Below are 27997 nucleotides of genomic sequence, written 5' to 3'. Positions count from 1 at the left end.
GCCTCTCTTGATGTATTAGCCAGTGAATTCAATGAAATGAATACCTTTGCTTACGATGTGTGCCATTCCCCTAGCCCTGATCAATATTGCTTTGCTAATGATAAAAATGACAAAGAAATAATAAAAGCAATGGAAGAACACGAAAATAAAACAACAGTTATTGAAGATACAGAAACAATTAATATTTCCAATGATACGACTGTTAAAGAAGTAAAAATTGGATTAACACTAAGTCAAGATGAACGCAAAGAGCTAATTAACTTGCTTAGTGAATTTGTTGATGTATTTGCTTGGTCATACCAAGATATGCCAGGAATTGACAGGGATATAGCTCAGCATACGATACCACTCATTCCAGGTATGAAGCCTGTCAAACAAAAGCTGCGCCGAATGAAACCAGATGTGGCTCTCAAAATCAAAGAAGAAATCAGGAAACAATTGGCCGCAGGTTTCATCAGAGTATCCAAGTATCCGGAATGGATAGCAAATGTGGTCCCAGTTCCAAAGAAGGATGGAAGGGTCAGAATGTGTGTTGATTACAGGGATCTCAATAAAGCAAGCCCAAAAGATGGGTTCCCTCTACCTCACATTGACATTCTGGTCTTTAATACAGCAAACCATGCACTCCTGTCATTCATGGATGGTTACGCCGGATATAATCAAGTATTGATGGCCGAAGAAGACATGGAGAAAACCACATTCATCACACAGTGGGGTACATATTGCTATACGGTAATGCCATTCGGGTTGAAAAACGCGGGTGCCACCTACCAAACAGCAGCTACAGCACTTTTACATGACATGATGCACAAAGAGGTGGAGGTCTATGTTGATGATATGATTGTCAAGTCTAAAGATCGCCCAGGCCATATTTTCGCACTTCGCAAATTTTTTGCAAGACTCCGTAAGTATAACATGAGATTAAATCCAGCAAAATGTGCATTCGGAGTCACGTCAGGCAAATTACTTGGATATGTGATCAGTTCTCGAGGGATTGAAATAGATCCTTCAAAAGTAAAAGCGATCATGGCCATGCCACCACCCAAAAATGAGAAGGAGATTCGAGGCTTCATTGGAAGGTTGCAGTACATAAGTAGGTTCATATCAAAGCTCACAGCAATATGCGAACCTATATTCAAGAAGCTTAAGAAGAATGTCCCAATCACATGGGATGATGACTGCCAAAAGGCTTTCGACAAAATCAAAGAGTATTTGGCAAACCCACCCGTGCTAGCGCCAGCAATACCTGACTTTCCTCTTCGACTCTACCTTACAGTCACAAGAGAAACGATGGGGGCAATGCTAGCACAAGAGATCGAAAGCAAGGAGAATGCAATCTATTACTTGAGCAAGAAACTCCAAGGATATGAGACGCGATACACGCCACTCGAGAAGTTGTGTCTCGCACTTGTATGGGCCGCACAAAAACTGAGACATTACATGCTCACTCATACAGTGCATGTCGTGTCTAAGATGGATCCTCTCAAATATCTGTTCGAGAAAGCAACACTCAACGGCAGATTATCAAGATGGATAGTCAATCTAGCTCAATTTGATTTGAGATTTGTGCCACAAAAAGCCATCAAAGGTTCTGCAGTTTCTGACTTCTTAGCAGACTTTCCGCTAGAAGAAGCTGAGAAAGAAGAAGATGAGTATGATTTCCCTGACGAAGATTTACTCATGACCGAAGACGATAGTTGGACGCTCTATTTCGATGGAGCTTCAAACCAAAAGGGATGTGGTGTGGGAGTCTTGCTCGTATCACCCAATGAAGAACACATCCCAATTTCCATGAAGCTCGACTTTGATGTCACCAACAATGCCGCAGAATATGAAGCATGCATTTTGGGATTAGAAACAGCTGTCGCCTTGGGAATCAAGAAACTCAGAATCTACGGTGACTCTTCACTAATCATTAACCAAATCTCTAAGAGATGGAAAGTGAGGAGTGAAAGTCTCGCTACATATCAAGCTCATCTGGAAACTCTCACGGAGCAACTAGATGAAGTGGAATATACATATCTGCCAAGAGAAGAAAACCAGTTCGCTGACGCACTAGCTAAGTTAGCATCAATGGTGCGAATTCCAGCTGACACGATCAGAATGCCATTGACCATAGAGAGAAGGTATGAACCAGCTTATGTTCATGCACTTGATGATGAACAAGAATCACAGGAGGAAGACAAAGAACCATGGTATACAGACATCCTTAATTATGTGACAAGAGCAGAGTATCCTCCTAATATTGATAAAAGGGCACGTCGCGCTTTGAGGCTCCTGGCCTCACAGTATGTGCTCATCGGGGGAGAACTCCATAAGAGAACCGCAACAGGAAGGAATCTCTTATGTATAACCAAGAAAGAAGCACATAAAACCATGGAAAACCTTCATGCTGGTTTATGTGGAACCCACATGAATGCAAAGATGTTAGTCCAAAAAATTCAACGACAAGGTTACTATTGGACTACTATGGAGCGAGATTGTCACGAGTACGTCAAAAAATGTATGAAGTGTCAAATCTATGCAAACTTACAGCATGTTCCACCTTCACTTCTCTACACATATACTTCTCCATGGCCTTTCTCCACTTGGGGCATTGACATCATTGGCAAAATCACACCACCAGGACAAGGAGGGCATGAATTCATTCTCGTAGCAATCGACTACTTCACCAAATGGGTCGAGGCAGCCTCATATGCCAAGCTGACGGCAAAACACGTAGCTCAATTCATTGAGAAAAATATTATATGCCGCTATGGGGTACCACATGAGATGATCAGTGACAATGGAACACATTTCCAAGCCGAATGTGCGGAATTGTTACAGAAATATCATATAAAACATCATCGATCATCACCTTACAGACCACAAACAAACGGAGCTGTCGAATCGGCCAACAACAACATGAAGACCATCATCGAAAAGATGACGGAAAATTATAAAGATTGGCCAAGTAAGCTACATTTTGCCCTTTGGGGTTATCGAACCTCTGTTCGTACATCGACAGGGGCTACCCCCTTCTCCTTGGTCTATGGTGTCGAAGCTGTACAACCAATCGAGCTCGAGATACCTTCTCTCCGAATCGCATTGGAAAGCCAACTAGATGAAGTCGACTGGATTAGAGCAAGATACGACGAACTGGTCTTGCTTGATGAAAAACGCTTGGCAGCTTTGCATCATGTCCAAACCTACCAACAGCGTATGGCACGACATTTTAATAAAAAAGTCAAGACCAGGAATATCAAAGAGGGTGACCTAGTGCTTAAAGCACTTCGCAAAAATGTGTTAGATCCAAGAGGAAAATTCAGACCGAACTGGTCAGGCCCGTACATTGTTAAAGCCATCCTGTCTGGCGGAGCGGCACAATTGGTAGACATGGACGGCAACGGCTTCCATAATTTAACCAACTTGGATCAACTCAAAAAAGTCTACACCTAGTCGCATGGGTTCATGACCCAATAGAGCTATGTCTGGCCTGATTCCTTTTTAGGATACGTAGGCAACCCCTCAAGGGGGCCCGGCCACTTTAAAAAAAAAAAAAAAAAAAAATCCTCCCTCTATTGATTTAATATGTGCCCGGTTCAACATTGCGTCACGACAAAAAAAAAAAAAAAAAAAAAAAGGGTAAATATGCCGCGACACGGGAAGAATTCCCGTCTGACGGGAGAAAATCCCGTGTCACGGCAAACTCTGAACGGCAAAAAAGAACAGAGTGCCTCCCATGACACGGGATTTGTTCCCGTCTGACGAAGAACTATTCCGTGCCACGTCACCCTGCACACCAAAAAAAAAAAAAGTTTCGTCGTGACGCGGGAACTTTAACCGTGTCACGGGACTCTTTGACCGTGACACGGCAGATTTTCAGTTTACCATTTTATTTATTGGCGCAGTCGTTGCGATTTTCCTGTTCGAGTTTTGTTTTCGTTCTTCCATTGCGTCCGACTCCTTGACTCGGATAATAAATAAAAGTCATTGTATTTTTTTTATTTAAGAAATAAATGCGCTATTATTATTATTAAAATATATGCGACTACAATATTGGCATCATACGCCTTATTTTAAATAAAAATAAATAATAAAATGCAAAGCACTATTGATCTAATCTCTCTTCTCTTTAGGAACATCCTTCTCTTGTTCAATTAGGTCGGCCTTCACCATTAGTGTGTCTTTTGTAGCCCGAACCGTCACACCCCTAGTCGAACTTTCGCCCCTTTCACCTTTCTTGAACTTTTTCGGTTGCTTCTCTCTATACACCATCTTTTCTTTACCCTTTCCTTTCACATAGGTCTTCTTTCTTGGCATCTTAGGAGTCTTAAACTCAATTCCTTGTGTTCTCGGACCTAGGCGGTCTTTAAGAGGAGCTTTCTTCTCTCCAAGACGACTCTTTACATCAGACTTGCGTGATCCGAATCGTTCCCTCCTACTTCTAGGATTCAACCACGCCTTGTATGCACTAGATAATGGAGGAGGAGCTTGGTCACTTGCAGAAACGGTCCACAAAGGCCTTCCAATCCAATAAGCCTCGTACTTGTGAACGTTACTTTCATGCAACGATACTTCACGAGGACTATCGTTATAGCGTGGAATTACTTGTTCCAGTCCATACTGCCGCATTAGTCGAGAAGGACAGTAAAAAGTCAGTTTGGAGATACTAGGAACACGACAATACGGAGTTTCATTCGTGCCAACCATCCTAGTAAGCCTCCACCAAGGCACCACCCAACGAATGGAAAATTCTCTCTTTGCAAAGAAATTTTTCCAATCTTCATACGACATGTTCGCAGAATAATTCTTCTTCCTACGGACTAAGTCGTTATGGCCATATTTTTCAATGTCGTCAGGGGCTTCAAATAATTCCACACGCTCCATCAACCAAATCTGCAAACGACGAGAATATATATATAAAAAAAAAAGAGAAACTGCAGATTCCCGTGACACGGCAGTTTTGACCGTGTCACGGCAGACCCTAACCGTGACACGGTGACTGTTTTGTGTCACGGGGGCTATTCAGAGCGTATTTTTACCTGTAATAATACCAGAGAACCCTTCCTGATGGCTTTTCGGTCAGATTTTGCCTCGTCAAGGCCGCGAAATGTTTCTCCAAGGCACGTTGGCATAGGAGATCTTCCGGATTCTACATGCTCAAGTACAGACGCTAGACAAGCATGTCCTACCCTACCGTTTACAAATAGTAGCTTGCTAAACATGCAAAAAATATATGCCCTTCTACGATATACATGATAAGATTCAGAGATAGGGCGATTAAAATACAAGTTAGCAAGTTTTTCTAAGTCTACTTCATTACCACAAACAATTCTATTTAAATCTGGATCTGTTAGATTCAGATGGCGTTCAAAGTCTTGGTAATTATATTCACGTAAGGTAGGCATGACTATAAGATTCCTAGCAGGAAATCCAAAGATTGCACCAAATTCCTCCGGTAGTGGACAGATTTCATCATAATCAAATTTGAAACAATGCGTTTCTGGACTCCAATAGTCTAATGCTGCTCTAAGAAAATCATGTTCAATAGCTACATGTCGCAGGGCTAGCAAACCCCTGACATGAAATAATTCTAACTCTCTTTTTTCAGCATTGGTCAAAGAATAAGACCAGTCGCGCAATATATTATCAAAATTCTGAGACATGATTATTGAAATATGAAATTCTAAATTATTTTGTGTTTCGTAATTATGCACATCATGAATAATCTGGTCTTATTTTATAGCAAAAGCGCTCGGAACTGCCCAGAATTTATCTTTTCGCACGCGTGAAACAAACCGCAGAATGATACGCTTCCCGTGACACGGGAAATTCCACCGTGTCACGGGAACCTTTGCCGTGACACGGTGAACAGTGCCGTGTCACGGCAACTTTACGCGCCTGATTTTTTTTCATCTTTTCCGTTTCTATCCGGATTTTTTTTTATATTTTCTTATCTTTAACATTTATTTTTTTAGTCTTTTCTGAGAGTTTTATTTCTAATAAAATTCTCACCTTTTTTATTTTTTTCTTATAGTCTTCTCTGAGAGTTTTATTTCTAATAATATTCTCACCTTTTTTATTTTTGTTTTATTTGTTTTGTTTTCACGAAGATTTTTTTTTAATATATATTTATTTACTCATCATTTTATTTTATTTCTTTTCTTTTCTTTTGGGGAATTTTTATTTTAAGTATTTTCTTTATTTATTTCTTTTCTTTTGGGGAAGGTCGGTACCCTCCTTTACTCCACTTATATTCTTCGTCGCGTCATTAATAAGTACACAATCACACACAAAGAGTCTCAAACACACACTAACACACGTAATAATGTATAAAGAGTTGTAATACAAAATGTCAAGTGTCATCATAGCATGTACAAAGAGTCATAATACAAAAACCCTCGGTCAAAAATCTCTAGAATCAGAATCAGTCGCGTCTCCGCCCTAGGTAGGTGGTTCGCCCTGGGTATATGGGAACGGCGAACCAAAGAGTCCCTCGACCATCCGAGTACGGGGAGTAGCGTCCCTACTAGTCCCCGTAGGCCCAGTAGTAGCCAAGCTCAAAACAGGACCTGTCCAGCCGGAGAACGGAGTAGACTGGCCCAAAGATACTGGAATCGTCGGCGAAGGCATCGTCCCATACAGCGGAACCGAGAACAAACCCGACACTGGTGGAGGAATCCCGGATAATGGGGCCGAGAATGAACCAGGATCCAAAGGAGACCCAAACTCAGGAACTGGAGGCTGTGAAAATGACGGACGCTGAGAAGACTGACCATGCCGCCACTGAGCCTCCTGGAACGGCTGAGTAGTCTGTGGCTCTCGCTGAGAACGCCGGCAAGCCTCGGGAGATCGTACCACGACCAAGCTCCTCCTCGTCCGAGCCTCTGGGCCTCGAGCGCGAGCGGGACCTCCGTCGCTCCTGAAAAACACAAAATCAAAAGATGTCAATGATACAAAATAAAACAAACGGTAGAAATAATAATAAGTGATACCTCAAGGACGTCGCTAGAGCTCCGACAACTCGCACCACGCCGAAGCTTGATAATGCAATACTTCAGCGCGTCCACCAGCTTCATGATTCCCATCACCTCTGGGCGGTTAGGCTGAGGATAAAAACAAAGAAAAATCAGTAATAAGAAGCATTAAAGGAGTGGATAATGCGTCAAAGAAAACTCACCGGCTCTAAAACCTCGGGCACTGACTCCTGCGCCTGTCTATAACCCACCAGCGCGTCGGCAATATGATCCTCCGTGATACCGATCGGCCCAGGGTAGCGGACAGACTGAGGAGGAATCTGAATCCTCCCCACAGGGTGAATGGTCGTCTGAAAATATGATCAAATAATTAGGTTATTCAACTATTTGCAACAGAGACTAGCAAAGAAGATTCTCGAAAGAAATCATACCTCCGGAAGATGGGGCGGAGGAGCCAGAGAGGGAAGCAAATCCCGCGCGTAGTCGCTCTCCATGCGAACGAGCTCCTGCCACGGAATAGTGTAGCGCTCTCCCCTGTTGATCAAACCTCTGATCAAGCGGGAGTCCAGCATCGACTCTGGCGGAGAAGAAGGCACCACAAAGCGATCGCTGCTATGCTGACGGACGACTCGCTCCCCCAAATACCAGACGAAGCGCCCAGTACCAACCAAGATGGTACGGTACGCTGAAAGACGTAGGGCCACGGGCAGGTCAGTCATCCCGGCCCAAGGACGGTACTGGACATCGATGGGGACCTGAAAATCATGAAGAGTTAGGCGTGAACAACGGAAACAATATCAGAAGGAAAGAATGTGACAAAACTAATCCTTACGCCAACAGAAGAGGTGCCACGGCGTAGTAGCCCGCGAAGTGCTGGAACAGACTCCACCCGCGACTCTCCTCGGTCGCGCCAGCTGGCCCCGACAGGAAAGTCGTGGACCGCTCCTCGACGCCGGCGAGGAGCCAAGCCTGGGAAGTACTCGTAGAACCATATCTGCAACAAAGTGATACCTAGTACACGAACCGAACAAGCCGAAATGAAACAAGAAGGGAAAAGATCATCACCTCTACGACTCTCCATAGGCCGTAAACGGTGATAGGAGACTCATCATTCAGTTGACGGCAGCCATGACGTAAGGATAGAAGAAGATCCGCGTGCCCAAGACTGGCCCAGCTGTAGGATCCTATCTCGGGAATCCTGGCCAAAGAGGGGAGGTAGCAGAGGAGCACGCGTGAACTCCTATCAGGAGAAAGAGTCATAGAGATCAGGATCAAGATGAAGATCCGCACCCGCTGCTCGGCCGTCGTATCCTCCATATCAAAGCCACGAGCAAGAACTGAAGCCGACTCCGATCGTCCACTCCTAGGACCACCTCGAGATACTGGTCGAGTCCTGATGTGCTGAACAATCGGACCCAACAAATCAGCTACCTCAGCCGATGCCCAAGATAGATCGGACATCTGGCCTACTGCCCGATCAGTAAAGCGCAGCCCGCTGATCATGCTGAAGTCTAAGGGGGTCACCGTCATCTCCCCCCAAGCAAGGTGAAACGTGTTGGTAGTATCCCAGAAATACTCCAACAATGCGCGAACGACCGTCGCACCACAACCCCGGGGGCTGCGAAACCCTACAACTGCCGAGTAAAAATCAACCAAGCCGGACGACTCCCATAAAGCGCGCGTAGCAGGATCCCTCGTAATAACCTGGTGAAGCCGAGGGATCAAATCACCAGCTCCGGAACCGTGCTGGCGAAGTGTACCATCGACTATGCCAGAGAGTGCGCGGTGAGAGACGTGGTTTTCACGATAGAAAACCAGCTGGTCCGGGGTCCATGAAGGTGGAACCCACCTATTCCTACTCGTAGATGTCCGAGGCTCGGACTCCAAGAGTCGTCGTCCATGTCCTCAGGGACCGTGGGAGTGTCCTCCCGAAAATCCCGACGCCGGCCGCGGGTGGAAAGGTCGCAGTCTCGTCGTCTAGGCATGCTATTGTCAAAATCTAAATGTTTAGCATCATTTCCTAAACATTCAATTCAAGTTGCACATTTATAATAAAAATCTAAATACTTAGCATCATTTCCTAAGTTATTTAGTTGTTTATTGAATTATAAATGTTTAACATCATTTCCTAAATATTTTAAAATTGCAATCTAAAAACTTAGCATCATTTCCAGAGTTATTTAGTTGGTTATTGAATTATATGCTAAATTTTTACCTAAAGGCTAAAATTTGGCAAAATTATGGTATTTAGTTTCTCCACGACAAACTAATACTACAGTTCTCCTAGCCGCATGATACTATGTTCTCCATGACAATATAGTGCATATGCAAAATATGAATCAACACATCATTTCACAAAAATTTACCATTTCAAAGCATGAACATTATTTCACAAAGTAGCACCCAAAAATGGTGATTTGTTCAATTCTCCATCAAATCATGCAATTTTTGTCTCAAATTTCTCACAAACACACATGTACACATGTACAAATAAAATCATGGCAAGAATTTCAACATAAAGCTTCAAAATCAAAAACCCCCAAATTGATTTTCTAGGGTTTGTCATGAAATTGCTAATGTGAAGCAAATTCAAAGCAAAAATCAAAGGGACTTACATGAATGTTTGTAAAAGGTCAAAAATAAGATCGAGAAATTACAACGAAATTGATGGAATTCGAACTCCGAAACTCGAAAATGTGTTCCGGCCACCAGCACAGCCGCCGCGACACGGACAAGACTAACCGTGTCACGGTCAACAGCAACCGTGTCGCGGAAAACCTTCAAGGCTGACGGAGCCCCGGTGAACTGGGCGGCAGTGCAGGAACAGAAACAGAAGCAGCAACGAAACAGCAGCAGCGCGGTAGCCAAACAACCGCAGCAAAGCAAAAGAAAAGGAGAAGAAAAAAAAAAGGAGAGACTAATCGTGTCACGGTCTCCGTTACCGTGTCACGGCGAGCTTTGACCGGCCGCCGGTTAACCTCAGACGTGGCGCGGCAGTTTTTGGTAAGAAAGGAGCAAAAATGGTGAAGTGTGAAAACAAGTATGAAGAAGAAATGTGAAATGTGAAATGTGAAATGGTGAAAGCAAGCATGCGGATTTAAAGGCAGAAAAGGACAAAAGGGAGCAAAAGTAACCGTTGCTGACTGATTCAAACAGCAAAAAGTAAAAAAAAAGTAAAAAAAAAAGAGAAAAGTATGTGTCCCGTGACACGGGATACTAGTCCCGTCAGACTGGAATCCCTGACCGTGTCACGGGAACTTGCTGACGTGGCGCGGCAAATCTGAGCCTGGTCAGGGAATATTCTTAGCTTTTTGACCAGTTTGGTTGACTTTCCGAGTTTATTGGGCGATGATTTTTCGCTACGGTTACGCAGAAAATCCCAACTGATATTTAAGGAGGGGGGGCTTAAATTACCATTTTATCTCTGGCAAGCGCCAAAGCCTATTTTTCGGCATTTTAAACATTTAATATGGTCGGATAATTGGCTTAAAATTGTGAATCATCTGCGACCCACGTTCGGGGATAATCGAACCACCATATACTTATCAATTTTTAGCAATCGTCGGCTTTCCTCAGGCTTGGAAAGCGTTATCGGTGGATTTTTCTTCAAGTATAGAAAACTGCCAAGTCGGCTTTCCTCAGGCATGGAAAGCGTCATCGGTGGATTTTTCTTCAAGTATAGAAAACCGCCAAGTCGGCTTTCCTCAGGCATGGAAAGCGTCATCAGTGGATTTTTCTTCAAGTATAGAAAACCACAAAATTCCTTTGTCGGCTTTCCTCAAGCATGGAAGGCATTATCGGTGGAATTCTTCAAGCATAGAATGACACCAAATTCATACGTCGACTTTCCTCAAGCATGGAAAGTGTCATCCGGTAGGTTTCTTCAGGCTTAGAAAGCTACCAAACTCATCTGTCGGCTTTCCTCAAGCATGGAAAGCATTTCAACCAATGTCACTCGGTAGATTCCTCCAAGCATAGGAAAATACCAAACTCGTTTGTCACCGACACACTGGTGTCAGATAAGTGTTCTATCCCTATACTCTTTTATCTGTGGAATTAACATTTTTTTTGCAGGTATCGGCGTATACAGAATGATTTAGGATCGCAGAACGTCTCAAATCATTCTCCGTCCCTATCGACTACTTTGACTATCGTTTTCGAAACCGACGTTTCTACAAACTCAGTCAAAGTGGGGGCTTCTGTAGACACCTAAAAATGTCTCCCCAAAACCAAACCCGATGATAAATAACCTTTCACCGCCACTATTGGTCGGGTTTAGTATTTTATCCCGAGAGTGCTTAAAAAATCGTATCTTATTAAATTCTTGTTTTTGAAAGGTCTATGGATCAGTCTTGGTGTTTGGTAAAAGCATAGTTTTAATTTGTTAATTAATTTTAAGCCCAAACCTTTTTATTTTATTATTTTATTTTTTGGCCCAAATATTTTATTTATTTTTATTATTTTCTTATTTTTAGCCCGAATAATAAAAGTCAGAAAAAGCCCGAAATTATCAATCGACACTTAAAAAAGCCGAAAGAAATTAGGGTTAAAAATGAATTTAGACGGAAAAGTGGACTGGAACTGACCGTGTCACGGTCAAGCTTGACCGTGTCACGGGAACTCTTACCGTCTGACGGTGGAACTTCCCGTGACACGGGAGGTCTGCCGTGACACGGGAAGTTCCGTGTCCTTTTCGCGTAAACCCTTAACACGTTTTCCGTTCCGTTTTCTAAAAATTTCCCGCGACACTCCAAAACTGACCGTGTCACGGGAACTTGTACCGTCTGACGGTACAGTCTAACCGTGTCACGGTACAGTCTGACCGTGTCACGGGATGCATTTTTAGGGTTTTTATCATTTTAGGGTTCCGTGTGCTCCCTCAGCACATTTCCCTATAAATACCCCCTCATTTCTGATGAACGGGGAGGGGCAGAATTCGATTATTCTTACTTTCTCTCTTCTATGCTATTAACCTAAACACTAGCCTACCCTTTTCACTTCAAAATTCCTTCTTCAAGCACTCAAAGGAGTCCATATTTTACTCGAGGTTCTGTCCTTAAACCAAGGCGTGAAAGGTAGAATCGTTTGAGGGTTTGGTCCCAAAATCAACTTTATTTTATTTAATTTAATTTAGTCATTGCCTTATTATTTTCTTGAAGTTACTAACTCGTTTATTATTTTGTAGTTGCAAACAAACAGATTCAAAGTAAGGATCATGCTCTTTTTATTATTATTGTTTTTCTAACGATTTTTATGTTGTTGGAATTATGATTAAATTGGTTTTTATGTTGATATTGATTCTATTATTTATTTTGATCACTATATTGCATGTTAAAGGGAATATGTAATTGAAAATCACGCCTAATAAGATAATTTGGACAATCGGTTTAGGTTCCTTTTAATCTTGTTGTTTAATCAAGTGATCACAATATTTTAGAATTATATGTTGCATTAATATTCAACCAATTTAGCTTAATAATAGTTTGGAGCAAATTGAATATTTTGTTTGTATGCCTTTGAGATCGCAGGAATCACTTTTCACTATAAGAATCGAGTAGAGGCCAATACGGGCGAATGTGACTCCATGACTCACTTCGTACCATCATCCCCGATCCTCCTTTCGTGGTTCCGAACCATATGGAGTTAGTAATCTCATGGATTATGAATGGGGTGTAACCTTCACGGGTCAATAGTTGTTGCCTATCGTTGTCCCTTATCGTGGTTGCCTTTTTATGATCCGTGGACGGTTTACAAGTTCCTTAAAAACTTGTTGGCGGCTCCCTACTTTATTTGTCCCTAATCGTTGTCCCTAATCGTAATGTCAATTCCCACTTCCTATGAGTGCCAAGCATATTCACAACATGCTTTTAACGTAGGCGCACTTCGAACGACGCCTACAATAATCAACATGCCAGAAAACCCTAACAACGTCAGGGCCCAAATCCCGAGAGATATCAATGAAAGCCGCAAAACGGCGCCCCCAGAGTAGCACGTGACACTCACTGATTGCGCAGCCAATCACGTCACGCAAATCTAGGGTATAAACCCTAGAGAGGGGCACGAGTCCCACCCCTATAAATACCCCAATCATTTATGATGGGAGGGGGATTAAGACATTTACAAACAACAGAGCATTAAATAGCTCCACCTTCTCTCTACTTTCTCTCTCTAGCCTTTTCCGTTCTGATCACTGACTTGATCGTCGGAGGCGAATATTCCGTTGATCGGAATATTCGTTGTTTTGCAGGTTGGACCGACTCGTTGCCAGAAGAGTGTGACCAGTATCCCAGGGAATCCAAAAAATACCCGAAACAATCATCATTATTATTATTATTATTATTATTATTATTATTATTATTATTATTTTTATTATTATTATTATTATTATTACGAAAATACCTCGATTTGCGTGTTGTTATTTTTTTGACGGAAATTGTTCAGATAAGGATTCGGGGGTCATTTTTACCCTTAATTGTTCCAAATTTAGCTCAGATTTTGCAAAAAAAATGGAAATACCACGTTTTGCATGTCCAGAAATATCTAAGTTGCTAAGACACGCAAATCGAGATATTTCTTGACACGTAAAACGGGGTATTTTCTTTGCAAATCCCGAGCTGAATTCGGACCCAATAAGAGTAAAAATGACCCCGAAACCAATATGCTAATCGAGATATTCCTCGACTCGCAAAACGAGGTATTTCCATTTTTTTTTGCGAATTCCGAGCTTAATTTGGATTCATTAAGGATAAAAATGACCCCGAAACCTTACCAAAACAATTTCCGTCACAAGAAATAGCAATACGCAAATCGAGATATTCCTCGACACGCAAAACGAGGTATTTCCATTACTTTTTTGCGAATTCCGAACTTAATTTGGATCCATTAAGGGTAAAAATGACCCCCGAAACTAACCTTACCCGAACAATTTCCATCACAAAAAATAACAATACGCAAATCGAGATATACCTCGACACGCAAAACGAGGTATTTTCATTATTTTTTTGCGAATTCCGAGCTTAATTTGGACTCATTAAGGATAAAAATGACCTCCGAAACCTTAATTTTCGTAAAAAAATAAATAACAACACGCAAATCGAGGTATTTTTGTAATAATAATAATAATAATAAAAATAATAATATTAAATAATAATAATAATAATAATAATAACAATAATAATAATAATAATGATAATAATAATAATAAATAAATAAATAAATAAACATTTTTTTATTAAAATAAAATAAAATAAAAAAAGTCGCCTGAATCCGGCCATTTTTGGCCGGAAATTTTCTTGTATGGTGCTATGTGCACCCATGCTAATACTTCAGAGTGTTTTGGCTATTTTTCTTAGTTCAGGGTGTGCACCCAAGCCAAAGTTCAGAGTGTTGAGGCCAATTTTGCCAAAAAAAAAAAAAAAGGTTGAAGGTATCAATGTATCATGGCCATAAATTTTTCATGTGATGAAAATATTATTGGGCCCTAATATATATGTTCATCCTTGGCCCCTTCCTTGATTATCTCATGTAACCATGCAATGCTTCAGAGTACCCTCTCAGAGTCTCAGCAGCTATGTATCTGAAATTTCAGCAAGCCAACTGCATTAGCACAGAAAAAGGCAATAACCAAAATAATTACAAGTAAATTACATAATGCACCTGATGGTTACACAAACTAAGAACACTTAGAGGGTGTTTAGTTCAAGCATCTAAGGTATGAGGTATGGGTTTAGAATGAGTGAAACTCATACCTATTGTTTGTTTTTATAAAATTCAATTTTGAAACCTATACCTCAAACCCCTAAGGTATGGGGTTTTGAAACCCAAGGGGGGAGGTGGTTATGAGCCATACCCATACCTTTAGCTTCAAATTAAAAGAAAAACATATCATTCCCAACTCAAAACCAAACAAATGGAATCAAGTATCAAGTTCCAAACCCATACCACCCTAGTTTCATTCCTCATTCCAAACTCATACCATTATTTGAACCAAACGCATATACATACACATAAATTTATGAAACATATTATGAACTATGAAGTGTCTTGAAAACCTCCTCCAATTCCAACAAACTACACACACATACATTAATACATACATGTACATGTAAAATTATTCAACATAGATTATGTAGTGCCTGTACATGTAATGATGTAAAATTATTCAACATAGATTATGTAGTGCCTTTTAGAAACCTCTTCCATGAGTTCCATCAATACCATCATATACCACTATACCATACACGCCACACATGGACACATAAATTTAATTTAAATAGATTATGAAGTGCCTCAGAAACCTCCCGTAATACCATCACAAACTCCACAAACATACATGTACATGTAAATCTATATTACTACATATATAGATTGTGGCATTAAGTAGTGCCTTGAAATTTTGAAAACCTCCACCAATACCATACAAACTACGTATGTGTACTAAAAAATTATTCAATATAGATTATGAAGTACGTACTTGAAAAACCTTATTTATTAATAACGGTATCGCAATAGTGCAATACGTAATTAGGTATGGAATCATCCATGAAAAAAGCATGAGAGGTTTAGACAACTAATAACATGTTACTAAACATTGTTTAGAAATTTGGCACTATACAATTAATTAACTTTGATTATATGACTAAATAAGGTATAAAATCCCAAAAATCAGCTCTAATAACACAAGTTTCCCGCCTATTTGACCAAACAAGTAAAAACTCTATTAGGCTTACTATGAACAACCGTTACAAATCTCAAATAACATTTTCCTAGAATCATATATTATCACACTATATAATTCTTCTTTTAGTACTTCTATTACATCACCCCTTAATAAGATTTTTCAAAGAAATTAAAAAATTAAAGGGTGAATTCCCCTGTATTTTAACTCTAATCAAACATTAAACCCATAAAAGAAATATGAATCTTGATGTTGAAAAAATTCAATTGATTGATTTTTCTTCTGAGGATGATTTCCTCATTGATTCCGATTTCGATAACACCTTCGTTGATCTTCGATTATCAGGTAATCTTTCGTTTTTACCTTATCAAATGAAAGCATTCATTAATTTTCTTGCAAGAAGAATGAGTTCAAGTTGCTTCATTTGCTTGTCATGCTGGCAAGAAGTAACGTTTTATTTTTATTTAAATTTTGAAAGTAACATTTTCGGTCCTTATTTCTGTCATGTAACATGTTTTATTGCATAATTGATTATCTTTCCTTTATTACATGATCTTAAAATTAATTACCCAATAATAAATTTTTTGATTATTTTGGTCTTGCATGTTGATTAATTCAATTCATTGTGAAAAATTTTATTTAACAGTGTCATTTGACACACAAAAGGAGCTAGTATGCAATTCCAAATCAAAGGTTTATCGAGGAACAAAAGATAAAGTACCGATCTTTGCTGAAAAAGAACGAAGAACTTTTCAACTAGAAAAGGAAAATGGTGATAAAGAATGCAATTCAAGAAAAAGTTTAGCTTGGGATCATGCATTTTTAACAAGCCCTGGTATGTACATGGCTTTTTAATCTTACATGTTTACGGTTTTTGTAACTTAAACGTGTGTACGATTGATTAATTAATCCTTTTTACTTTCGTGATTGTTTAAGGTTTTCTTGAACTCGAGGAATTGTGTCTTGTGAATAGCGGTTTCAAGAATCTTGAGGTATCATCTTCACTTGGAAATGAAGATAATGTGAAGAGGTGTGTTAAGTGACTTTGAGTAAACTTTTTGAAGTGTAAATGATCCCTTTGAATGCAAGTAGTAACTGTTTATTTGGAAATTTGCAGTAAAGTTTGCCAGGAAAGAAAATTAAGTCAGAAACTCGGTGTTGGATCTGCTGGAAAACAGAAATGTCAGTGTAAGTAGACGCTTACTCGTTACAGATGATGTATGAGTCGTATAACCTGTTCTGATGGACTAGTTTTGTGCTCTTTCATGACTTTCGTTTTTGAGTGAAACTGTGAAATAATTTTTTTTATCTCAGCACTGTATTCTGATTGTTACTTCTGTCCAATGAACTTAGTATGTCTGATAGATATTAATTGCGATTCAAAGAAAGTAACCTTCCCTGCTTGTAGTTGCTTCCAACCATTACTTATTAACCTGTTCTGATGGACTAGTATTGTGCTCTGCATGACTTTTGTTTATAAGTGAAATTGTGAAAGCATTTTTTAATCTCAGCACTGTATTCTGATTGTTACTTCTATCCAATGAACTTATTATATCTGATAGATATTAATCGCGTTTCAAAGAAAGTAATCTTCAATGCCCTGCTTGTAGTTGCTTCCAACCATTACTTATTCTCTGTCACACTCATGATATTCTTTCTTATTGCGCTGTCTTTTCTCTTATGGCCTTTTACAGCATTGATGAAAACAAAAGTTGCGTCTCCAAGCAAGGTAAGGTTTATCAGATAGTGTTTTTGCTAGAAACATCTATAAATGACTTGAGCATAAGTGCCTATTGCTTTTTTTGGACTTTCAGATGGTGTCGACACAAGGCTCCATACGACAACAGATGGCTGTTGGAAGATCAGAGACGACATCAAGATCAGCTGTTGCTAAATCACAATCTGTGAGTTGACTGACCACTTATCACATTACTGATTTACTGATTAGGTGCATCCAGGACCGTTGGACTGGAATATTTAGCTGAACTTTTTAAAAGCATCCAACTGAAAAGGTTGAGGCTGATAAGGACAGTTTCTGCTGTAGCAAGATATTTATGACTATATCAGCAACTAGCAAAAAATCTTGAAAGCATTATGACTAACTAAACTTACTTTGAATTGATTAAGAACATTATTAGCAGGAAAGAACCTTTAAAGTCCGCCGGAATCAGGAGCCAGACTAGAGTCTCTAAGGTGCATGACAAAAAACTACCTCTGCGAGCAATCAGCAGAAATGGTAAAACTGAAACTAAGAACTTATGTAGTGAATCTAACTTTATTTACTACTCCATTGGTCCCATATTATTTTGCGTAATTTCCCTGAGTCACAGGATATGTTACTTGGCCTATCACTACAATGCTAGTGCCAAACCTAACGCAAAATACATGGAAAGGAAGGAGTATTCATTTGGATTCGTTTATTATCTAATACTGAATTAACCATAACTATTACAGGACATGGCATGTTGGCTCCCAAACTACCAGATTTAAGGAGCTCTAATTCTATAATATCTTCCCAATCTCTCTTGCCTTCATATGCTACTAATAGGTCGATTGATTATTCTCCAAGTAAAACTTCCATGGATAATTTACAGACTGCAAGCCTTCTGGAATCACAGGAGATGCTAGGTAGTTTCACAAATCAGATCATTTTCCCATTATTAATTATGCTAAACTGAACCTTTTGAGCTACTCTCGTATGTACACGAATCTAATAGGCCTAATTATATACTTCATTTTGAATACTATATAGGACTATAAGTGAATGCATTGTTAATCTTATTCTTCTACTAATCTACTTCAGATGGTAGTATCACTTATGATATTAAGGCTTCTCAAACAATGAACTTAGTAGCCCATCAGAACAATCATCAACTTCATTCTTGCACCAAACGAAGTCTTGGACTGGATGCTTCAAAACAGAATGACACTACAGAAGCAAAGAGAAGTCCCTTTTCATCCAAGGCTTCTAGTCTTCGCATGCCTTCCCAAAAGATCGGCTTCTTTGACATGGTCAGTTTCTTTAGACAACTCTTTAAGTTCATATACAGTTGGAAAAATCTGAAAATGAGATTTATTAACAAGCTCTCTTCTTTTAGAAATTTCAGAAGCCAGAGATTAAAAGGCATGATCAAGATGGTATGTCTAATAATAAAGGGCAAAGGAAGAAAGATGAGGCCTCCACCAAGAAGCAAACACATTCTCTTGGATTCGAGGAAAAGGAAAACATTTTCTACCCTGAGGATACTGTGATTGAGCTTGAACTAAAAAAAGGTTCTCCATCAGCTTCTCAGTTGGCTGCTAATGGCTCCTCACCAAGTTCTGGTCAGTGCTCATCTACTTCCAAGAAAAGCCACACTAAAGTTCAGAGACCAGCACGGCAAAGTTTGTTCAGCCCAACTCCTCGCACTAAGACATCAACATCAATTCCCAAAGTTTCTCCATTGAAGAAAAGTGCTTTCTTTTAAACTGAGCAATCCCAAAGGAAATGTCCAAGAAGGTAGATAACTTAGATCTAGGTTCACCTAAAAACTTATTAGACGTTTTGAAAGACTCTCATTTAACTGTGGGTTGCTATCATAATGAGACAATTGATGAAGGCGAAAATTAGTAGGCTGAGATGATGTTTACTTGTACCAAGGTGAAAAAAGTCTTAATGAAAAGTTCGAGCATTGAGGAGGTCGATTATGTAAAGCCAATAGAGCTAATCTATAGATAATGATTGTTGATTCGGATTTTGGTCCAGAGCATCTTCTTGTAATGATTCTTCTAGCCATAAGTATAATTTTGATATGTTTCCATTTTTTTTCCCTTGACAAAGACCATTGCACATGTGGGTTCATGCATTATTTTTCCTAAAATGGGACCATTTCACATGGTTCAACAAAGCTTCAACTTGAAAGTTAATTTAACAACACTTTGTCTTCACCTCCTCAGTGCCTGTTCATCGTTCATCATGACGAAGTTTATACAACATAGCCAGTGTCCTAGAACACCTTTTGCACCACAGAACTATACATATTAAACACCGTATGTTTAGGTCACTAAGGAGATTTTTCCTCCTCTAATGCTCCCATCATTAGAGGTCTTTTAAGCATAATTGTTGTATTGACTTAATTTTTTGTTTGTTTTGACAGCATTAATTTGGCTTAATCGAAGGTCATAATCAAGAATAATGTGAGATATATATAGCTTTTTGTATTAACAAAAAATGAGACACCTGAGTGGTGCTTAGCCTTTGATGTATAATAACTGAATGCAGAGTATAATCTATGGCAGAATAAATACTATTGACAGGAACAGACCAACTTATAATGTTGGGGGTAATTTCCTTTTACTTAGAATTTTCTATTGTAGTTACCAAATCAAACACAAATTATTAAATAATACGCATTCCAGGATAACCTCTAATGACACAAAGAATATTCACTAATATGGAGTCAATTGTGATGAAAGTGCAGCAACCGATATGTCAGTGCACTTAGACTTACGAAAGGAACTTACACCCAGACTCCCAGAGGCTTTCAAGGGCACATTCTGTCTGGACCATCTGTAGACCTATGCAACTAAGTGATTCAGAATCAGAAAACTGTTTCGACACATATAAGATATAACAGTAGGAAAAGAGAGAAATTACGAAAAATCAGACAACTACAATCAGATAGGCTGCACTGATGATGTAAGACATGTAATTTGAAAACTGGTTAGCCTAACTAACTCCCAACTGGTCTTACAAAAATTCCAGGTTTAAATTGATGTAGCTTTATACTGACATTCTGACTGCTGTAATATTAGGAAATATAACATTGATGTGATATATATAAAAGTCTTCCTTTGTTACTTATTAGGGTGGATTAGAAACATCACACAGTTCAATACTTAAATCAGTTACATTAACTTGCTTTGCACTAAATGTACTCAAACTCGATGAATACAATCTTTATAAATGGCACAAGGAAGCCTTGATAACTCAAAACATAGCTACATACTAGGGGCACTAGTATGTACTGAAACTATTACTATAAAGAACAACAATTCTTTAATGATAATCGACGTTTAGAAATGGAAATCAATTTTCTGAAGCGTAGTAAATGTATTAAAACCCATAGGTACACATGTACTCCTACAGAAATTTCGGTGAAGAACTTTCAGAAGAAGAAATCTCATATCATCATGTTCTCACAGTACAACTTACCAAAAACCAATAGTCAACAATACTTGCAGTTACTATAAATTTGGGTAAGAAAATCACAAAACACCAGCAAATATAGTAAGGCTACGATTCATGAACCAGTATGAGCATATGCTTGCTGACATATAAACAAAATGGACTTACATTTTCATTGATGAAGTTCAAATTACTATCATTGGGCAAAATAACAGCGATCTTTCTATTCTTAATCAACTGCACACGAGCACAACTTCTGATAGCAGAGTTGGGCTGTTTAGCTCCAATACCCCTGCATCAAAAGCTCTTAGTTTATGTTCTCATAAAAACCTGTTTCACCACATATAACTGCAGGAAAGAAGAGAGAAATTACTAAACATCAGACAACTTTAGTCAGCTGCACAGATGTAAGATGTGTAATTTGAAAACTCGATTAGACAAGCAAGCTAACTCCCAACTAATCTTACAAACATTCCGGATTCAAATGGTCAAATGGATGTAGCTTCATACTAACAAGTTGGACTTATTAATTGTAATTACAAAAAATAAACAAAAACAGCAGCAGATATAATACATGGCTATCAAGAAAAGATGGATATACTAATACATGTAATCTCAACTTGTTCTATATTGTACATATACCACATCAACAGACGGCCCACCATTTTATCAAATGACTCTTTCATCATTAATAGTTTACTCCAATAATTTCTTCATTTGAGTATCTAGACAATGACAGAAAAATATATAAACTCGATCTGCCTGAGATTAATTATCAGTAATGTGACAACTAATTCTCGACAGAACGAAGTAACAAACAGAACATATAAATAAAATTTTCCATATATATTAGTTAAAAATATATTACAAGGGAGATAAAAAGTCGAAATCTTTACAATGTACAGGCACTAAATCAAGCTTGTCATGGCTAATTTTCTTAGCATCTTCTTTTTTATGGACCTTAAAAGCATCACTAACATGGTTGATGATTCATAATTCTGAAGGGAAACCCCTAATAACCCCTATCTAACAAAGTTTAACACAGACAAATCAAAATTCCAGTTTACTAACTTCATGAACAAAATCTACAATCAGCTGTCTGTGTATAATCTAATTTAGCTCTCTTCTTTATAGAAAAGAAACTAAGCTCATCATCATAACTAAGTTCTTTTCCTGGGGTGTTCATCTGTACAAGAAATTTTCACCATCAATATCATCTAGGAAGATATAATAATCCTTGTATCATCGATTTGATTCGATCATCGTTTCATATACGACTCGAAAGCTCAATCATCTTCCTGTTTTCCAAATAATCCAGTTGATTTTGGCGAAAATTTTCATCCCCTATGATCAACCATGTGTTCTTGTTAATTAATTTTTTTTTTTTTGGGTAAGGTCACATTATTTATTGGTGCCATGACACAACAATATCACCAAGACCTGACTTCAACTGCTCCCAATGAACTTCTTCTTGATCCCAACCAACTCCACCACCATCCACAACCTTCATCTCCACCACGACCAGCTCGGCCGCCACCTCAGACACCGTCACGGACAAAACAAACCTCCCTTTCCCTAACCATACACTAAAATTCCCACAACAATTCTCTCTTTTCTCAACCTCATACCCCAAATTCTCCCCTACACCCACCACCTTCTCCACCACCACCGCCTTCGGCTCCCTCGACGTAAACCTCTTTTCTCTCCTTCCTTCTGAGTAATCCTGATCAAACATCCCAGACAAATTCAACCCCGACGACATGGTTATAATCTCGAAAGCATTCATACTTTCACCACCACCACACCTCGCTTTATCACCATTGTTACCTGCTGAATCCGACATAGTATTACACCTCTCCAATAACAACATTTTCTTGTACTTCTTCTCCTCCAATGAAGCCATATCTCCAAGGCTAACACTTCTTGGGTATAACATTCCATGATTTTTAAACCAAGAATCATTCGGAATGTCATCAATGCTCAGCCGGCTCTTCGGAATCGGATCGAGGAGCCGGCTGATCAACCCCCTCGCGGGTTTCGAAACCCACGAGGGAAACCTGTACTCCTTCCTATGCATCTTCCGATACATCATCACCAAATTCCCATCATCAAATGGCAGATATCCTGTCAACATAACAAACAATATAACACCACATGACCACGCATCCGCCTTCGACCCGTCGTATCCATTCCGAGTCCTCCCTACAATCTCCGGCGCTGCGAAAGCCGGGGTTCCGCAAGACGTTTGCAACATCATTTTCTCCTTTGAAACAGCCACCGCGCTTTCGGCCACAGCCGAAAGCCCGAAGTCCGAAACCTTAATGTTCCCCTCCTCATCAAGGAGAAGATTCTGCGGCTTTACATCTCGATGCGCAACACCGTTTTGGTGGCAATAATGGAGAGCGGAAACGAGCTGATGAAAATACTTCCGCGCTAACGGCTCGGGAAACCGATGATCAGCGCGGCGCGATAGCTTTCCGAATAAATCGCCGCCCTTAGCGAGCTCCATAACCAGATATATTTTTGATTTCGATGCTAAAACTTCATGGATCTTGAGGATGTTAGGATGGTTAAGCCTCCGCATCGCGGCGACCTCGCCAACGATGCGAGGCTCCATAGAAGGATGAGTTTTAGATTTGTCGATAACCTTAATAGCAACGGATTGATTGGTTGTCAAAGATCGAGCATGGTAAACCTTGGCAAAGCTACCCTTGCCGAGGAGTTTACCGGATTGGTATCTACCGAGGATGGTTTTAGCGGCGTTAGATGATGAAGAAGGTGGAGAAGAAGAGGATGAAGGGGGTTCTGCAACCGCTGCCGCCATTGAAGGAGGAGGAAGCGGAGGAGAGAGATAATAAAAAAAAAAAAAAAAAAAAAAAGGGTGAAAGCTGAAAGGAAAGGACCGGCGAAACCAGGTAAATAAAATTGGGTGAAGGCACGGACAAATGTTGAGTGATTGAGGGTAAGGGTTTTATAAGGGACTTTGGTGAGTCATTTTCTTAATAAATTGACAATTTTTATTTTTATTTTATTTTATTATTTCTTGAAATTTTTTTATGTTGTTTTGTTGTTTGAAATACCTGAAAAGTCCTTTTGGTTTTTTTTTTTTTTTTTTTTTTTTTTTTTTTTTTTTTTTAAAGGAAATTAATATAAAATGGTGTTTTGTGTTTAATAAGAGAGATGTAGGGGATTATATTGGATTATTGGGGTTGGAGTTGGAATTTGAATGTAACTATGAATGGAAAGAAATCAAGAAAAATGGGGTGATGTATGGAAATAAATCAAGACATCTAGATTTTGTTATTTGGGTGTGCTATTTTGGAGTTGGAATTTGAATGAAAGGAAAGAAATCAAAAAAAAATGGGGTGATGCATGGAAAGAAATCAAGACATCTAGATTTGTTGTTTGGGTGTGATATTTTTTGCTTATTATTAGGAGGCTGATTCAACGCTATAATCTGTGGGCTGAAATTTATTTGAAATGACTGTTAGTTATTTGATCAAAAAAATCTCACATGATGAATCAAGTTGGGATAGTTTGGTTTTTTTTTTTTAAATGATATTAAATAAAGTAAAGACAAGTAACTTTATGTGAAAATTTGAATTGAAAATGCAATTTTTAAAAAAAATTATAAATTGGATTAAGTGAGCTATTTAGACTAAATTAACAAAAGACAAACAAAATAAAAACTAAAAAGGCAATGAAAGGTTTAAGAAAGCAATCCCCCTATTCTCCATATTATGCATAATTTGGCTCACAATCTATTTTGTGTCAACTTATATGGCTACATTCATCATGTTCATTATAATAGATAATTTAGTTGTATAAATTGCAAACCGCATTTTTTTTCCTTTAAAAAAAAAATAAAAAAAATGCACAATGTAAAATTGAGTTAACTATACAATCACTCTCTGAACTTAAATTTAAGTTGCAATTTACACACCCAACTCATAAAAGTTGCAATTCACTCACTTTAATCAAATATGACCAACAATAACAGGTTAATTCTATAAACTTCCTAAAGTTAAAGACATAAAAGTTTGTAACTCCCTAAACTTTGTTTTTTTGCTTTTTTAAAAAATAAATAAATAAATCGAATAGTCTAATTAGAGTTGGTGTTAATAATAGTTAGAGTGTTTTTCTAATGATCAAACTATTTTAGAAAAAACGTTCTAACATAACCAACACCCTCCCCACCCACCCCAACCAAGCTCCAGCCCCCTAGATGCCCAGCTCCCCCATCCTTGGTGTGACGACCATCCCTCCTCCCTTTTCCCCACCCTGAAAACAATCGCCTTCTCAAAACGAACACTCTTCCCCTGAAATCCAAAACTTGTTTGGTTGTGAGTGGAGTGTTTAAGGTTTGGGGTCTTTTTCAAGAGGGGAACAAGGTAGAGGGTCATTTTGGGGAGGGGTTGTTTCAAGGAGGGTCCTTTTTTGGAAGGGGAACATGAGTAGGGTCGTTTTAGGGAGGGGGCCGAGAAAGGGAGTGGGGGTGGTAGTCATCTTGGAGGAATGAGAGGAGGGGTGTGGGAAATGAAAAGGGCATTGTGTCGAGGGTGGGTGGCGGCAAGGGGAAGGAGATGGGCATCGCAACGAGGTGAAGTGTTGGGCGTCAGTAGGGGAAAGGGGTTAGGTGGTGGGTGGGTGGAAAGTAGGGGTGGCAATATCATCCAAATCAGATGGATAATCATCCACCCGATCCAAATATATGGATGAAAACCCGAACTTAAGCGGGGTAACAGGTGGATGGGGTGACGGATCGGTCGGATTCGAATGACGATACATCCATTCCATCACCAGACCCATCCATCCACCTGTTAAATTTATATATTTCAGATGTACAAATTGAATTATAATTTTATTTAAAAAATTATTAGATTATAATAATATAAAATTATCATAAAAATTTATTTTTTATATCATAATATTTTTTTCGAGTGAAGGAAGTAGGTTTAAGCGTAAAACATCCATTTATATATATACTAATCGGTTAAAAAAATATATACTTTACAATCTAATAGAAATTTATTACTATGTAGACCTGTCAATTAGGGTCGAGTCAAGAGTCATCTCGGATTGGTCACTTCAGGTTACGAGTCAAGAAATGTTCGATCCTTGCCCTAAGTTTTGGGATCGGACCAACCCACGGGCTTTGAATATTTATTTTATTTAATTTAATTTTTGCTAATTTTTTTATTTTTTTTAATGTATTATATCAAATCGAACATTTCCACCAACATTATCATTAGTTATCACATGCCTACTAGATAGAAAATCGTCACATCAATTCTTAACTAATTGATATATTTTAAAATTTGACATATAGATTAAAAATTTATTTTAAAATTCAATAACTAACCCGAGCATCGCACGGGGCACAAAACTAGTACTTCCTCTGTTCTTTTATTGTTGCAACACTATTTTTTTCACGCTTGTCGATGCATGTTTTCAATCGTTAATATCTTTAATTACCAATGTAAAAATTATAAACTTTAGCTATTAAAATGGTATAGATCGAGACAAATTTAACAAGATCCCACATGAATGCATTTTTACTTAACTATAAATAGTCAAAACTAGTCAAAGTGAAACACGTGAACAATGTAAAAGTCAAACTGTTGCAACCATAAAAAAACGGAGGAAGTATATAGTATATACTAACTGTGTTTTTTTTATTATTTGTAACAAAATGTTATTATTTGTAAGACATAAAAAATTAAATGAAGCCCAACATCGTGCTTGATTCTGCTCCGACTTCACCGTTGAAAACACGCTAAGTAAAAAACCCGTTAATTAATTAGAAGAGGATACTCGCCGGAGAACTAGTTGCCTCGTCGAAACTTTGGCAAGCTCCTAGGTTTCCGAGAGGGATGCTTCCCTTTAATGGAGAGACGCATAGCATAAGTTTAAATTATGGAGTAATATTGCTTTGTCAACAAACACATTGAAAGTAGGGGTGTTCATTATTCAGATAAAAACCGAAATCACCGAATTATGAAAGCATTATTTTCGGATCGCATTGGATTAATCTTGTTCGGATCCAAAAAACCTAAATAACCGAATTATGAAAGCGTTATTTTACATAAAAATATTGTTAATATTAATCATGTTAACTAAATTTATGATTATAATAATACTAATCATGTAAACTTATGTTTTCAATAATTGTATAAATCATGTACTACTATACTTTCAAGTATTGAAATTTTATTTTTATAATCGCATTAGACCCAAAAAAATTAGCAACGTATTTCAATTCGGATTTTCAGCTTGGATCCAAAAAATCGAAATTATAATCCGGATTGGATTTGGTAAATAATTCGGATCGGATTGGATTTGAAAATTAAAAATCGAAATTTATTTCAAATCGGATTGGATTTGGGCTAAATCCAAACCGAAAACCGAATGGACACCCCTAATTGAAAGTATACGAAATGAATTCAAAAACTTTTTGAAAGTGTGTATTACATAATACTCCGTATTATAGTTGTTACATCGTAGCTTAAACCTAATTATTTCTAATTTCAAAAAAAAAAAAAAAAAAAAAACAAAAAAAAGAAGTAAATTACAAGGAGAAATTATTAAACCTAAATTTCATCACTTTGGTCAATAGTAAGTGCTGGAAATCTATACCTCTATACCTATTATTTAAAAACACTAACCACAAATTCATACTAAGCCACATGTCACCATAATCACTCATATGCCACATGTCACCTCCCTTAATATTTCAATAGAGTAAAATAAATAATGTTTTAAGTCTATATGCATTCCAAGACTTGCAAATTTATGTAATAAGAAAATGAAGAGTTTCATTTCTAACTTAAATCAATAAGTCATTTCATACCACGTAATATCTATGTATATATATCTAACTAAAATCCAAAACAACATCGACACATATAACACAAATATATATGCAACACATTTCAACAAAAATAACCAGCCCGTGCATCGAACGGGCCAAAATACTAGTTATAATTAATGTCTCAACCATTTAGGCAAACGCTAGAGAATATCCTGGGGTCCTTGGATAAGTAGTTAAAAGTAGAAAAATTAGATTAAAAAAGAAAGTTAAAAAAAGAACATTAATTACACCAATCAATCGCGATGCACAATTTTGACATGCATTCAAATCAATACTACTTTAGAAAATATTTTCAATACTTATCTTACGTCACGGGAGAGTTC

The 27997-nt window shown here is 38.4% G+C and overlaps 2 long non-coding RNA genes and 1 pseudogene across 3 annotated transcripts; 1 reads left to right on the top strand and 2 right to left on the bottom strand.

Moving 5' to 3' along the window:
• The first annotated feature begins 16765 nt into the window (after positions 1-16765).
• On the top strand, positions 16766-17540 carry LOC145556201 (uncharacterized). The gene is made up of 3 exons (XR_014091800.1): positions 16766-16824; positions 17331-17365; positions 17451-17540. It is a non-coding gene; the product is annotated as an uncharacterized LOC145556201 (long non-coding RNA).
• Positions 17541-17552: 12 nt separating this feature from the next.
• LOC145556200 (uncharacterized) lies at positions 17553-21470 on the bottom strand. 2 transcript variants are annotated; one of them, XR_014091798.1, is made up of 3 exons: positions 20972-21470; positions 20140-20193; positions 17553-17674 (listed from the first exon to the last, which is right to left on the bottom strand). It is a non-coding gene; the product is annotated as an uncharacterized LOC145556200 (long non-coding RNA). The 2 variants fall into 2 exon arrangements; XR_014091799.1 differs by having other exon boundaries at positions 17591-17671.
• Positions 21471-21851: 381 nt separating this feature from the next.
• Positions 21852-23678, bottom strand: LOC145641921 (CBL-interacting serine/threonine-protein kinase 4 pseudogene; annotated as a pseudogene).
• Between the last annotated feature and the right edge of the window lie 4319 nt (positions 23679-27997).

The sequence above is a fragment of the Chenopodium album genome, chromosome 8 (genome assembly GCF_948465745.1).
Source record: "Chenopodium album chromosome 8, dcCheAlbu1.1, whole genome shotgun sequence".
Classification (NCBI taxonomy): domain Eukaryota; kingdom Viridiplantae; phylum Streptophyta; class Magnoliopsida; order Caryophyllales; family Amaranthaceae; genus Chenopodium; species Chenopodium album.
This window is presented reverse-complemented; position numbering and strand designations above follow the sequence as displayed.